Below are 14,033 nucleotides of genomic sequence, written 5' to 3' on the forward strand. Positions count from 1 at the left end.
AGGTTTGATTTTTTTTTTTTTATAACTTGTTTTTATTTTGGATGGTAAAAGAAAATCACAAGAGATAGTTGTAAATATTTTCATAAAGCAGACAATACAGTGATTACGATAACAAATATAAAAAACATTCAAATCATTTTCAAAACAGTCAGCTCAATTACAGAAATGATATGGGAAATGGATCCTATGGGGGTGGGTTTAGGTAAGAGGTCAATAGTCTGTTAATCTGTTGAGTCCTGGGAGGCGCTGTATCAGGGTGCAACTGGTTTTGTTGGATGGTTGCTAAGTATCGGGATGATTCCACGATCAAAGGATGATTTGTCAGAGATTCCATGTCATACCAGGATGTATGTCTAAAGGTATAAACTGTAAGACATTTGATATGTTGTGGGAGATGTGTAATGTATGTCGACCAAATCGTGAATTTTTTTTTGGGTATTATGTTCTTTCCTGGTCGTGGCTTCCAGCCAGTCCATGTGGAAAATATGGTGTAATTTTTGTTTCACCAACGCCAGTGGTGGGGGGTCAGTGTTTAGCCATTGTTGTAGAATGGTTTTCCTGTCTCCCGCAGCTAGTCTACCCAAGAGATGTTTATCGGGTTTCGCGATTTGAGTAAATGATTTGGTGTTGCTGACAAAGCCCATTCTATGTGTATTTGGAGAGGTTTCCCTATCATCTGTGCACCATATGAAATGACCTCCTCCCAAAAGGGTTGTATCAAAGAACATGACCACATAGTGTGCAATAAGTTCGCTTTGGGAGCGTGGCATCTCAAACATTTATCGGAGGAGAGACTACCCATTTTAAATCGTCTAGCTGGGGTGAGATACGAATTATGTAAAATTTGTAGCGACATTTCTTGATACCTGCTTGCCGGAAATAGTACCATAATTTTACTATGTTGTTTCAGAATGTCTGATTTTGTGGAATTAGGTATGTCTGCAATCCAGTTAAAGTTGGGTTTATCTACGTTACCTACGTCTATTAATGGCTTAATAGTCTGGTAAATATGTGAGGTTGTGAGTTTCTTATTTCTGTTTTTCCAGAGTTGGTTGAATATAATATTTTTGTCATTGTGCGTCAGAAGTCGTAGCGTTGTATTTGCAAAGTGGATGATCTGCAGACTTAGGTATACATGAGTATGAATAAATGGAAACTTTTCTGTAAGTTTATTTAAAGAGAGTATGGAATAGGTATTGTTGAGTAAATCATGGATGTTATGTAAGCCATTCGTACTCCATTGGTATAGAACAGGATTTCGTATACCCGGAAGGAAATGTTGTTGTCTATCCACGATAGATAAGGGGAAACATAAGGTGAAATACTATGTCGTTTCCTGACCGAGTGCCAGGCTTTGTATGTGTCCAAAAATAATGGGTTTTCTCTGATTCGAGGTGGAATGTTTTGAAAAGGTGTGTGTAGTAAATGATTGAGGGAGCAATTATCTGATTGATATTGATCTAGAGAGAGTGTCGTGTAGAGGTTTCTATTGAGAATCCAGTCCCCTGCGTAACGAAGAAGGGCCGCTTCGTTATAGGCTTTAATATCGGGGAAGTTAAGACCCCCTAGATTTTTGGGTTGCTGTAGTTTAAAGAGACTGATACGCGAGCGTCGTTTATTCCATATGAAAGATCGAAATATTTGGTTTAGTCGTTTTTGATCTGTCGGTTTAATATAGTAAGGTAGCATCTGTAGTGGGTATAAAAGTTTAGGGAATAAGATCATTTTAATAAAATGTATTCTGCCCAGGAAAGATAGGGTACTATGTTTCCATTGCAATGTTTCCCATTGTATATCGTCAATTATCTTTCTTATGTTTAAAGAGTATAGATCTTTATAATGGGAGGGGAATCTGATTCCCAAATACTTAATGTTTTGTTTTGTTTTCTTGAAAGGGAAGTGTGACGGCCAATCTGTGTTCTTTGTATGGTGCAGTTGGAGAGCAGCTGATTTGTCCAAATTGATTTGAAATCCTGCAATGGTACCAAACCTCTGTATAAGTTCCAAAAGGACGGGTATTTCCGTCTTTGGGCGGTTGACAAAAAGTAAAATATCATCGGCAAAAGCTGTCACTTTAAGATTCGTGTGTCCAATTTGTATCCCCTGTAATTTTTGATCATTCAATATATGTCGTAACAGTGGGTCTATGGCAATGTTAAAGAAAAGAGGCGAGAGCGGGCATCCCTGGCGGGTGCCCCTGCCAATTACAAATCTATCAGAGTTAGTATTGTTGACAGTTAGGAATGTAATAGGCGATAAGTATAAGTTTTATATAAGTTAAAGATTTGAATGCCGAAATGTTGAAATTTAAGCAGGCGACGTATGTGCGCATGAGATATCCTATCGAAAGCCTTATCCGCGTCTAGATTTATGAACATTCCGTGTTGTCTTTTCTCTAGGTTGCTATGGTAAATTGCTGCTATTAATTTCCTGATTGCCTGGACTGGATGACGATGTTTAATGAAACCTACTTGATGTTCGGTAAGTATGGAAGGCAATATATGCTGCAATCTATTTGCCATAATTTTGGTTAATATTTTGAGATCCTGGTTAAGCAATGAGATTGGTCTATATGAGGTAGGATTCGTCAGATCCTTGCCTTCCTTGGGAATCAATATTATTCTAGCTACATTGGATTCATGCCAAAGGGGAGTGCCTTGCAGAGTGTCATTATTTATATAATATCTTAGAGAGAATAGGTGTTATGTCTGGTGATAGATGTTTATAAAATTCTGCTGAGAAGCCGTCAGGACCCGGCGTTTTTCCATTTTTTAATTGTGCGATTACATGCGAGATTTCACCTTCTGTTATAGGGGCATCTAATATTTCACGATCCTGAACGGTCAGTTTATGAAGACCAGCTTCCTGCAGAAACTTTACACCATCTAGCGGATCATCTGAAGAGGACTCATAAAACTTTTTAAAGTGTTCTGCCATAATGTCTTTTATTTGTTTTGTGTCATGTGTCCATCCAGTATTAGTTTTAAGTTTTTGTATATATGCGTTATAGTTTCTACTCTTAGCAATTTGTGCCAATAATTTCCCCGATTTATTACCATAACGATAAAATTTGTTAGCAGTATGGCAAATCGACTTGTGTGCTTTTTCTGTTAATAAAATATCGAAAAGCTCTTTTGTTTCATTGTATTTATTTTTATCTTCTTGGGTATTAGTTTTCTTAAAAGTCTTGTAATGAGCGGTAAGTTGTTTCTGCAGAAAGTTGTATTTTACATTATAGTTTTGCCTTTGTTTAATCAGATAAGATATAATCTGTCCTCTCAATACCGGTTTCGCCGCGGCCCATAAAAGCTGTGGGCTGTCCCAATGATCTATGTTATCATCTAAATAATTAGCCCAACTCGTTTTTAAAAAGGTCTGGAAGTCTTCACTAGTGCACAGATATGTTGGGAATCTCCAGTTATAGGAAAAAGGTTGGGGCGTAGGCAATTTTAATGTGATGGAGATCAGTGCATGATCTGAAATATCTATGCTATTGATATTGGCTGTGTACAACATGGATAGTAATGGTTGTGATAAGAAAAGATAGTCAATTTTGGAGTGTGTGCCATGGACACCTGAATAGAAAGTGTAGTCTTTAGTGGTAGGGTGAATGTGTCTGTAAGTGTCATATAGTAGTAGGGTATCACATGTTGTGTGTATAGGTTTTGCTCTGTTATGAGAGTGTGTAGTAGGCTTGCCTGATTTGTCCATGAAATCATCCCAAACCGCATTGAAGTCTCCACCAAATATAAGGTTTGAAGCCTCCCAGGAAGTCAATTTCTGAAGCACATCTGTAAAGAAAGATTTGTTAGTATCATTAGGTGCATAGATATTCATTATTGTATACTTGGTACCCGCAATGTCTAAGTCTACGATCAGGAATCTACCATTTTTGTCCTTGTATGTTCGTACAATATGACAGTGTAGGCTTTTGCTGAGTAGTATCGCCACCCCTCTAGATTTGGTTTTATAAGAGGCATCTAAAGTCGTCTGTATCCATTTATCATGGAGTTTTCGGGTGTCAGTACATTTCCAGTGTGTTTCCTGTAAAAGCACTATGTGAGCTTTCTCCCTGTGTAGTTTATCTAGCACCTTCCGTCTTTTAATTGGGGAGTTCAAGCCCCCCACATTCCAAGAGACTATCTTAAAGCGGTCAATTGGTTTGTCCGGAATGGTGTCAAGATCTATCATATGTGTAGATTGCATGTTCTAACCTATTCCTACTTTGAAGCGGGATATTTGTGGGATACGAGTGTATTTCAGGAATGGTCTGTCCCAGCGAGCAGACCGAAGTCCTGTAATGAAGATCTCATAGGATTGGTGAGGGAACCAAAATGTATACATCAGATTTGTAGTAGAGGGTATGGTGAGCTGAAATAAACAGTGACTATTTAACCTGTGAAAAAATATTATAGACAAGAAAATATAGAAAAACATTGAAAAAGAAAACATTTCACATCTTGCCCATAGTAGAACAAGCCGGTTGTGGTAATTCGTTCATGAAGAGGAGAATGGTCTCAAAGGTCGAATATGTGTGGTCACTCGGAACATAGTCCTCGGAAGACAGAAGCGCTGTAACGAGTGATACGTGATTCCCAGTCGCACAGGGCACAAAGAACAGTACTCAAGCTGTCAGATCAAGTGTCTCTGGTGTCTCTACATTTGGTTTCGTAATATTCTTTGGCCAATAGCGGATTTTCAAAAAACAGTGGTTTCCCATTGTCTTTGTCAATGATTTTAAGTTTTGCTGGGAATAATAGGGAAAATCTGTATCCAGAGTTGAAAAGGGTGGTGCAGATTGGAGAGAATTCCTTCCTTTTTGCAGTGACAGAGGCAGAGAAGTCCTGAAAAATCAATATGCGGTTGGATTCGTACGAAATGTTTTTCGCTTTTCTATAGGCAGAGAGGATGTTAGTTTTGTCAGCATAGTTGAGGAGTTTAAAAATGACTTGTCTCGGTCTCTTAGCATCAGCAGGCGGTGATGGACCGATTCTATGGAATCTTTCAATCAGGAATTGAGATTGAGCTTCCTCCATTTGTAAGAGGTTTGGAAGAGTAGAGTGTAAAAACAGATCTAGCTCACTGCCTTTGATTGATTCCGGTATGCCGACTATACGAAGATTGTTTCTCCTGCTTCTATTTTCGAGATCATCGACTTTATCGGCCAAGATTGTGATTTCCCTCTGCTGTGTATCAGTCAATTGTTGTGTTTTCTCCAGCTCATCTTCCAGCGTAGCAATCCTCTGTTCAGCGTCTGTTATCCTTTGATTTTGGTTAGTGAGTTGTTGAAGTACTTCTGCCACAGATTCCTTTATAGTGTCCAACCTTTGATCCAGCCATGGGCCTAGTATTTTCATCAAATCTTCTGCTTGATTCGATTCCGGTTCCGAGTCGGTAGGGTCATTTTCTTGGGCCGCTTTCTTGATTTTTGTTTTCGCCTGTCTCTGTGGTTTAGAGGTGGAGTGGCCCACAGATTTATCCATGGCTGGTTCAGGCTCGGAATCAGACAGATCAGCTTCTTGAGTGTGTTTTTTGATTTTTGATTTTAGTTGTTTGTGTGGCTTGGTGGGGGAATGGCCAAGGAATTTGTCCATGGTTGGAGATTGGAGGGATGCAGAGCAGATAGTTGGGGTCAGAAAGTTATCAAGTGTCTAGGGGTTCGGCGTTGGGATGAATTCTCTGTCGTTCCGAATGATGCGTTTATCTCCTCGTTGTGGGCAAGATAAGAAAGTCTAGATCTTTAGGGACCCATCATATTCAACTGGGTAGGGTTGCGTGATCCTCTGTCTGTCTGTACACTTGTAAATAAGAAACGATGATAGTGCAGATATATCCAAAACCGTATATAGCTAAGAGCTAGTGGATTATAGAGACAGAATAAAGTCTAGCAGACATAATATGTCAGGTATTGGGTGGGCTGGCGTAATAGCCTCAATGTTGCAAGTGGCTAGTAGAGAGAAGCATATTCTTGAGAATATTTTGCAATGACAAAATATGTCGACAATGAAAGTATACAGATCAAATGTGAGAGAACCCAGTTAGCGGAGTAATTGTGGTATTTGAGAGGTATAGTTTTGTACAACAGTCAAACATGTGAGCCCAACTGTGGGTCAGAATGCAGTTCAGCGTGCCACCTTTGATGTTAACCAATGTACTGGGGTTTATCCAGCTATGGCGAGTGCCCTTTGGGTGTCGTCAGATATGATGGAACTGGGTATACAGATAGTGGCCAACCCGCACTCCAGTGGGGTCAGAGGAATATAGTTATGCTGTTAAAGCGCATAGGTTGCGAGCCAGTCTGGGTTCCCCAGGGACATAAGCAGGGAGATAGCTTGTCAGCTATAATTGTGTAATTCCCGCACTGATGTGCCTGAGTATAGATAAGAAGCAGGAAGTGATTGTAAAGGCTCAAACTGCGATCCAGTCGTAAGGGCCGCGATGTGCTGTTTAAACAGTGCGTCGTAGGAAATATAGGGAGACCGGAGTTCAAGTAGCCGTTGCGTGGGCAAGAGTAGCCGTATAACGTAGATGCGGCCTGGGGTAAAGAGTAGTGCGGCTGTGCTCTATGGCGTCCGGTATGACTGCGCACGTTATGGGTGGTATGTTCCCCGCCTTCCCGTGACCAGGGTATGCCGTTTGTGTCAGGATCGGGTATTAGTGCTTACCGATCTACGGCTCAGTCGGATCAAAGCGAAGTGACGGCCTGGTCCGGGTCCAGAAGGGAGGCGCAATTCAGTAAGTGCGGCAACTTCCAGGGATTGCAAACGAGGGATGAGCCAGAAAGCAGATGCTTTGTTTTCCCCTCACTATCCCGCTGATGTGAACAGAGATGGAGTGTTAGCCGTGTAGGAAAAGGCTGCGATGGCCGTGGATGGCTATCTCTGCGCAGGAGCTCTGCTAAAACGCGGCCATCTTAGGGTCCGCCCCCCGGAAGTCCAAGTTTTGATTTTTTAAAGTTTTCAAAGTTTGAGTTTTCAAAGTTTTCAAAGTTTGATTTTTCAAAGTTTTCAAAGTTTCATTTTTCAAAGTTTTCAAAGTTTCATTTTTTCAATGTTTTCAAGGTTTCATTTTTCAAAGTTTTCAAAGTTTCATGTTTTCAACGTTTTCAACGTTTTCAACGTTTTCAACGTTTGATTTTTTAAAGTTTTCAAAGTTTAATTTTTCAGTTTTCAGTTTCATTTTTCAAAGTTTTCAACTTCATTTTTCAACAGTGCCGCTGACAAGTCAAGAAGCCAAAAAGTGCTGCTGTTCATCACCTGCAGCCACACCAACCTGAAAGTGCCTGATCTCAGAAGCTATACAGGGTCAGGCCTGGTTAGTACCTGGATGGGAGACCGCCTGGGAATGCCAGGTGTAATAGGCTTTTCAAAGTTTTCAACTTTATTTTGCCACAGCATCGCCGACAAGTCATGGAGCCAAAAGGTGCTGCTATTCATCGCCTATAGCCACACTACCTTGAAAGTGCCTGCTCTTGTCTGATCTGTGAAGTAATACAGGGACAGGCCTGGTTAGTACCTGGATGGGAGACGTCCTGAGAAGTTTACAAAGCTTCATTTTTTCAACTTTTTCAAGGTTTGATTTTTTAAAGTTTTCAAAGTTTGAGTTTTCAAAGTTTGAGTTTTCAAACTTTGAGTTTTCAAAGTTTTCAAAGTTTAATTTTTCAAAGTTTTCAAAGTTGAATTTTTTCAAAGTTTTCAAAGTTTGATTTTTCAAAGTTTGTAAAGTTTCATTTTTTCAACGTTTTCAAGGTTTGATTTTTCAAAGTTTTCAAAGTTTCATTTTTTCAACGTTTTCAACGTTTTCAAGATTTGATTTTTCAAAGTTTTGAAAGTTTAATTTTTCAGTTTTCTGTTTCATTTTTCAAAGTTTTCAACTTCATTTTTCCACAGTGCCGCTGACAAGTCAAGAAGCCAAAAAGTGCCGCTATTCATTGCCTATAGCCACACCAGCCTGAAAGTGCCTGATCTCGTCTGATCTCAAAAGTGATACAGGGTCAGACCTGGTTAGTACCTGGGTGGGAGACCACCTGGGAATAACATGTGTCGTAGGCTTTTCAACGTTTTCAACTTTATTTTGCCACAGCATTGCCAAAAGGTGCTGCTGTTCATTTCACACTACCCTGAAAGTGCATGCTCTTGTCTGATCTATGAAGTGATACAGGGTCAGGCCTAGTTGGTACCTGGATGGGAGACCGCCTGAGAAGTTTTCAAAGCTTCGTTTTTTCAACGTTTTCAAGGTTTGATTTTTCAAAGTTTTCAAAGTTTAATTTTTCAGTTTTCAAAGTTTCATTTTTCAAAGTTTTCAACTTCATTTTTCCACAGTGCCGGTGACAAGTCAAGAAGCCGAATGGTGCTGCCTTTCATCGCCTATTGCCACACCACCCTGAAAGTGCCAGATTTCGTTAGATCTCTGAAGCGATGCAGGGTAGGGCCTGGTTAGTACTTGGTTGGGAGACCGGCCTTGGAATACCAGGTGTCATAAACTTTTCAAAGTTTTCAACTTTATTTTGCCACAGCATCGCCGACAAGTCATGGAGCCGAAAAGGTGCTTCTGTTTGTCGCCTATGGCTACACCACCCTGAAAGTGCCAGATCTCGTCTGATCTCTGAAGCGATACAGGGTCGGGCCTGGCTAGTACCTGGATGGGAGACCGCCTGGGAATACCAGGTGTCGTAGGCTTTTCAACTTTTGTCATTTTTTCAAAGTTTTCCACTTTGTGTCTTTGTGATTCCTCCTCACTGTTTTCAAGTTTAATTTTTCAAAGTTTTCAAAGTTTCATTTTTTCAGCGTTTTCAACGTTTCATTTTTGCAATGTTTTTAATATTTTCAAGGTTTGATTTTTCAAAGTTTTCAAAGTTTGAGTTTTCAAAGTTTTCAAAGTTTCATTTTTCAAAGTTTTAGTTTTTTGAAAGTTTTCAATGTATTCAAAGTTTGATTTTTCAAAGGTTTCAAAGTTTCATTTTTCAAAGTTTTCAAAGTTTATTTTTTTCAAAGTTTTCAAAGTTTAACTTTTTTCAAATCTTTCAATGTTTTCAAAGTTTCATTTTTCAAAGTTTCATTTTTTCAAAGTTTTCAACGTTTTCAAAGTTTCATTTTTCAAAGTTTTCTAAGTTTCTTTTTTTTAGTTGTTAAAAAAAATTATTTTTTCAAGTTTTCAGTTTCATTTTATCAAAGTTTATAAAATTTAATTTTTCAAAATTTTTTGAAAATTTCATTTTTTCAAAGTTTTCAAAGTTTTCAAGGTTTGATTTTCAAAGTTTGAGTTTTCAAAGTTTTCAAAGTTTGAGTTTTCAACGTTTTCAAAGTTTAATTTTTCAATTTTCAAAGTTTCATTTTTCAAAGTTATCAACTTCATTTTTCCACAGTGCCGGTGACAAGTCAAGAAGCCGAATGGTGCTCCTATTCATCGCCTATGGCCGCACCACCCTGAAAGTGCCCGATCTCGTCTGAAGTGATAAAGGGTTGTTCCTGGATGGGAGACCGCCTGGGAATACCAGGTGTCATAGGCTTTGCCACTTTTTCAAAGTTTTCAACTTTATTTTGCCGCAGTGAATGTGACAAGTCAAGAAGCCGAATGGTGCTGTTGTTCATCGCCTATGGCCACACCACCCTGAAAGTGCCAGATCTCGTCTGATCTCTGAAGCGATACAGGATCGTGCCTGGTTAGTACCTGGATTGGAGACTGCCTGGGAATACCAGGTGTCGTAGGCTTTTTCAACTTTTGTCATTTTTCAAAGTTTTCCACTTTTGTGTTTTTAATATTTTCAAGGTTTGATTTTTCAAAGTTTTCAAAGTTTGAGTTTTCAAAGTTTTCAAAGTTTCATTTTTCAAAGTTTTCAAAGTTTAAGTTTTTTCAAAGTTTTCAATGTTTTCAAAGTTTGATTTTTCAAAGGTTTCAAAGTTTTATTTTTCAAAGTTTTCAAAGTTTATTTTTTCCAAAGTTTTCAAAGTTTACTTTTTCAAACTTTTCAATATTTTCAAAGTTTACTTTTTCAAAGTTTCATTTTTCAAAGTTTTCAAAGTTTCATTTTTTCAAAGTTTTCAACATTTTCAAAGTTTCATTTTTCAAAGTTTTCTAAGTTTCTTTTTTTTAGTTGTTAACTAAAAATTTCATTTTTCAAAGTTTTTTGAAAATTTCATTTTTTCAACGTTTTCAAAGTTTTCAAGGTTTGATTTTCAAAGTTTGAGTTTTCAAAGTTTTCAAAGTTTTCAAAGTTTTCAAAGTTTTCAAAGTTTTCAAAGTTTTCAAAGTTTGAGTTTTCAACGTTTTCAAAGTTTAATTTTTCAATTTTTAAAGTTTCATTTTTCAAAGTTTTCAACCTTTTTTCCACAGTGCCGGTGACAAGTCAAGAAGCCGAATGGTGCTGCTATTCATCGCCTATGGCAGCACCACCCTGAAAGTGCCAGATCTCGTCTGATCTCTGAAGCGATACAGGGTCGGGCCTGGCTAGTTCCTGGATGGGAGACCGCCTGGGAATACCAGGTGTCATAGGCTTTGGCAATTTTTCAAAGTTTTCAATTTTATTTTGCCGCAGTGCCTGTGACAAGTCAAGAAGCCGAATGGTGCTGCTGTTCATCGCCTATGGCGCACCACCCTGAAAGTGCCAGATCTCGTCTGATCTCTGAAGCAATACAGGGTCGGGCCTGGCTAGTACCTGGGTGGGAGACCGCCTGGGAATACCAGGTGTCATAGGCTTTGCCACTTTTTCAAAGTTTTCAACTTTATTTTGCCACAGCATCGCCGACAAGTCATGGAGCCGAAAGGTGCTGCTGCTCATCGCCTATGGCCACACCACCCTGAAAGTGCCAGATCTCCTCTGATCTCTGAAGCAATACAGGGTCGGGCCTGGTTAGTACTTGGATGGGAGACCACCTGGGAATACCAGGTGTCGTAGGCTTTTCAACTTTTGACATTTTTTCAAAGTTTTCCACTTTGTGTCTTTGTGATTCCTCCTCGCTGTTTTCAAGTTTAATTTTTCAAAGTTTTCAAAGTTTAATTTTTTCAACGTTTTCAAAGTTTGATTTTTCAAAGTTTGATTTTTCAAAGTTTTTAAAGTTTCATTTTCTCAACGTTTTCAAGGTTTGATTTTTCAAATTTTCAAAGTTTCATTTTTTCAACGTTTTCAACGTTTTCAAGGTTTGATTTTTCAAAGTTTTCAAAGTTTAATTTTTCAGTTTTCTGTTTCATTTTTCAAAGTTTTCAACTTCATTTTTCCACAGTGCCGCTGACAAGTCAAGAAGCCGAAAAGTGCCGCTGTTCATTGCCTATGGCCACACCACCCTGAAAGTGCCTGATATCGTCTGATCTCAGAAGCGATACAGGGTCGGCCTGATTAGTACCTGGATGGGAGAACGCCTGGGAATACCAGGTGTCGTAGGCTTTTTAAAGTTTTCAACTTTATTTTGCCACAGCATCGCCGACAAGTCATGGAGCCAAAAGGTGCTGCTATTCATCGCCTATAGCCACACTACCCTGAAAGTGCCTGCTCTCGTCTGATCTGTGAAGTGATACAGGGTCAGCCCTGGTTTGTACCTGGATGGGAGACCGCCTGAGAAGTTTTCAAAGTTTCATTTCTTCAACTTTTTCAAGGTTTGACTTTTTAAAGTTTTCAAAGTTTGAGTTTTCAAAGTTTTCAAAGTTTAATTTTTCAAAGTTTTCAAAGTTTAATTTTTTCAATGTTTTCAAAGTTTGATTTTTCAAAGTTTTCAAAGGTTGATTTTTCAAAGTTTTTAAATTTTCATTTGTTCAACGTTTTCAAGGTTTGATTTTTCAAAGTTTGAGTTTTCAAAGTGAGTTTTCAAAGTTTGAGTTTTCAAATTTTGAGTTTTCAAAGTTTGAGTTTTCAAAGTTTGAGTTTTCAAAGTTTGAGTTTTCAAAGTTTGAGTTTTCAAAGTTTTCAAAGTTTAATTTTTCAAAGTTTTCAAAGTTTAATTTTTTCAATGTTTTCAAAGTTTGATTTTTCAAAGTTTTCAAAGTTTGATTTTTCAAAGTTTTTAAAGTTTCATTTTTTCAACTTTTTCAAGGTTTGATTTTTCAAAGTTTTCAAAGTTTGAGTTTTCAAAGTTTGATTTTTCAAAGTTTTAAAAGTTTCATTTTTTCAACGTTTTCAAGGTTTGATTTTTCAAAGTTTTCAAAGTTTCATTTTTTCAACGTTTTCAACGTTTTCAAGGTTTGATTTTTCAAAGTTTTCAAAGTTTCATTTTTCAGTTTTCTGTTTCATTTTTCAAAGTTTTCAACTTCATTTTTCCACAGTGCCGCTGACAAGTCAAGAAGCTGAAAAGTGCCGCTTTTCGTCGCCTACGGCCACACCACCCTGATAGTGTCTGATCTCAGAAGTGATACAGAGTCAGGCCTGGTTAGTACCTGGATGGGAGACCGCCTGGGAATACCAGGTGTCGTAGGCTTTTCAAAGTTTTCAACTTTATTTTGCCACAGCATCGCCAACAAGTCATGGAGCCAAAAGGTGCTACAGTACATCGACTATAGCCACACTACCCTGAAAGTGCCTGCGCTTGTCTGATCTGTGAAGAGATACAGGGTCAGGCCTGGTTAGTACCTGGATGGGAGACCGCCTGAGAAGTTTTCAAAGCTTCGTTTTTTCAACTTTTTCAAGGTTTGATTTTTTAAAGTTTTCAAAGTTTGAGTTTTCAAAGTTTGACTTTTCAAACTTTTCAAAGTTTAATTTTTCAAAGTTTTCAAAGTTTAATTTTTTCAAAGTTTTCAAAGTTAGATTTTTCAAAGTTTTCAAAGTTTCATTTTTTAAACGTTTTTAAGGTTTGATTTTTCAAAGTTTTCCACTTTGTGTCTTTGTGATTCCTCCTCGCTGTTTTCAAGTTTAATTTTTCAAAGTTTTTAAAGTTTCATTTTCTCAACGTTTTCAAGGTTTGATTTTTCAAATTTTCAAAGTTTCATTTTTTCAACGTTTTCAACGTTTTCAAGGTTTGATTTTTCAAAGTTTTCAAAGTTTAATTTTTCAGTTTTCTGTTTCATTTTTCAAAGTTTTCAACTTCATTTTTCCACAGTGCCGCTGACAAGTCAAGAAGCCGAAAAGTGCCGCTGTTCATTGCCTATGGCCACACCACCCTGAAAGTGCCTGATCTCGTCTTATCTCAGAAGCGATACAGGGTCGGGCCTGATTAGTACCTGGATGGGAGAACGCCTGGGAATACCAGGTGTCGTAGGCTTTTTAAAGTTTTCAACTTTATTTTGCCACAGCATCGCCGACAAGTCATGGAGCCAAAAGGTGCTGCTATTCATCGCCTATAGCCACACTACCCTGAAAGTGCCTGCTCTCGTCTGATCTGTGAAGTGATACAGGGTCAGCCCTGGTTTGTACCTGGATGGGAGACCGCCTGAGAAGTTTTCAAAGTTTCATTTATTCAACTTTTTCAAGGTTTGACTTTTTAAAGTTTTCAAAGTTTGAGTTTTCAAAGTTTTCAAAGTTTAATTTTTTCAATGTTTTCAAAGTTTGATTTTTCAAAGTTTTCAAAGGTTGATTTTTCAAAGTTTTTAAATTTTCATTTGTTTAACGTTTTCAAGGTTTGATTTTTCAAAGTTTGAGTTTTCAAAGTGAGTTTTCAAAGTTTGAGTTTTCAAATTTTGAGTTTTCAAAGTTTGAGTTTTCAAAGTTTGAGTTTTCAAAGTTTGAGTTTTCAAAGTTTGAGTTTTCAAAGTTTGAGTTTTCAAAGTTTGAGTTTTCAAAGTTTTCAAAGTTTAATTTTTCAAAGTTTTCAAAGTTTAATTTTTTCAATGTTTTCAAAGTTTGATTTTTCAAAGTTTTTAAAGTTTCATTTTTTCAATGTTTTCAAGGTTTGATTTTTCAAAGTTTTCAAAGTTTGAGTTTTCAAAGTTTGAGTTTTCAAAGTTTGAGTTTTCAAAGTTTGAGTTTTCAAAGTTTGAGTTTTCAAAGTTTGAGTTTTCAAAGTTTTCAAAGTTAAATTTTTCAAAGTTTTCAAAGTTTAATTTTTTCAATGTTTTCAAAGTTTGATTTTTCAAAGTTTTCAAAGTTTGATTTTTCAAAGTTTTTAAAGTTT

The 14,033-nt window shown here is 37.6% G+C and overlaps 2 non-coding genes and 8 pseudogenes across 2 annotated transcripts; all 10 read left to right on the forward strand.

Moving 5' to 3' along the window:
* The first annotated feature begins 7,932 nt into the window (after window positions 1-7,932).
* Window positions 7,933-8,051, forward strand: LOC121398460 (annotated as a pseudogene).
* Window positions 8,052-8,364: 313 nt separating this feature from the next.
* Window positions 8,365-8,484, forward strand: LOC121398452 (annotated as a pseudogene).
* Window positions 8,485-8,559: 75 nt separating this feature from the next.
* LOC121398626 lies at window positions 8,560-8,678 on the forward strand. Its single transcript, XR_005964446.1, has one exon. It is a non-coding gene; the product is annotated as a 5S ribosomal RNA (ribosomal RNA).
* Window positions 8,679-9,591: 913 nt separating this feature from the next.
* Window positions 9,592-9,710, forward strand: LOC121398426 (annotated as a pseudogene).
* Window positions 9,711-10,375: 665 nt separating this feature from the next.
* Window positions 10,376-10,494, forward strand: LOC121398402 (annotated as a pseudogene).
* Window positions 10,495-10,577: 83 nt separating this feature from the next.
* Window positions 10,578-10,695, forward strand: LOC121398404 (annotated as a pseudogene).
* Window positions 10,696-10,778: 83 nt separating this feature from the next.
* Window positions 10,779-10,897, forward strand: LOC121398617. The gene has a single exon (XR_005964437.1). It is a non-coding gene; the product is annotated as a 5S ribosomal RNA (ribosomal RNA).
* A 365-nt stretch (window positions 10,898-11,262) lies between these two features.
* LOC121398447 lies at window positions 11,263-11,380 on the forward strand (annotated as a pseudogene).
* A 915-nt stretch (window positions 11,381-12,295) lies between these two features.
* On the forward strand, window positions 12,296-12,404 carry LOC121398461 (annotated as a pseudogene).
* Window positions 12,405-13,065: 661 nt separating this feature from the next.
* Window positions 13,066-13,184, forward strand: LOC121398416 (annotated as a pseudogene).
* Window positions 13,185-14,033: the final 849 nt, after the last annotated feature.

Source organism: Xenopus laevis, chromosome 9_10L (assembly GCF_017654675.1).
Source record: "Xenopus laevis strain J_2021 chromosome 9_10L, Xenopus_laevis_v10.1, whole genome shotgun sequence".
NCBI lineage: Eukaryota > Metazoa > Chordata > Amphibia > Anura > Pipidae > Xenopus > Xenopus laevis.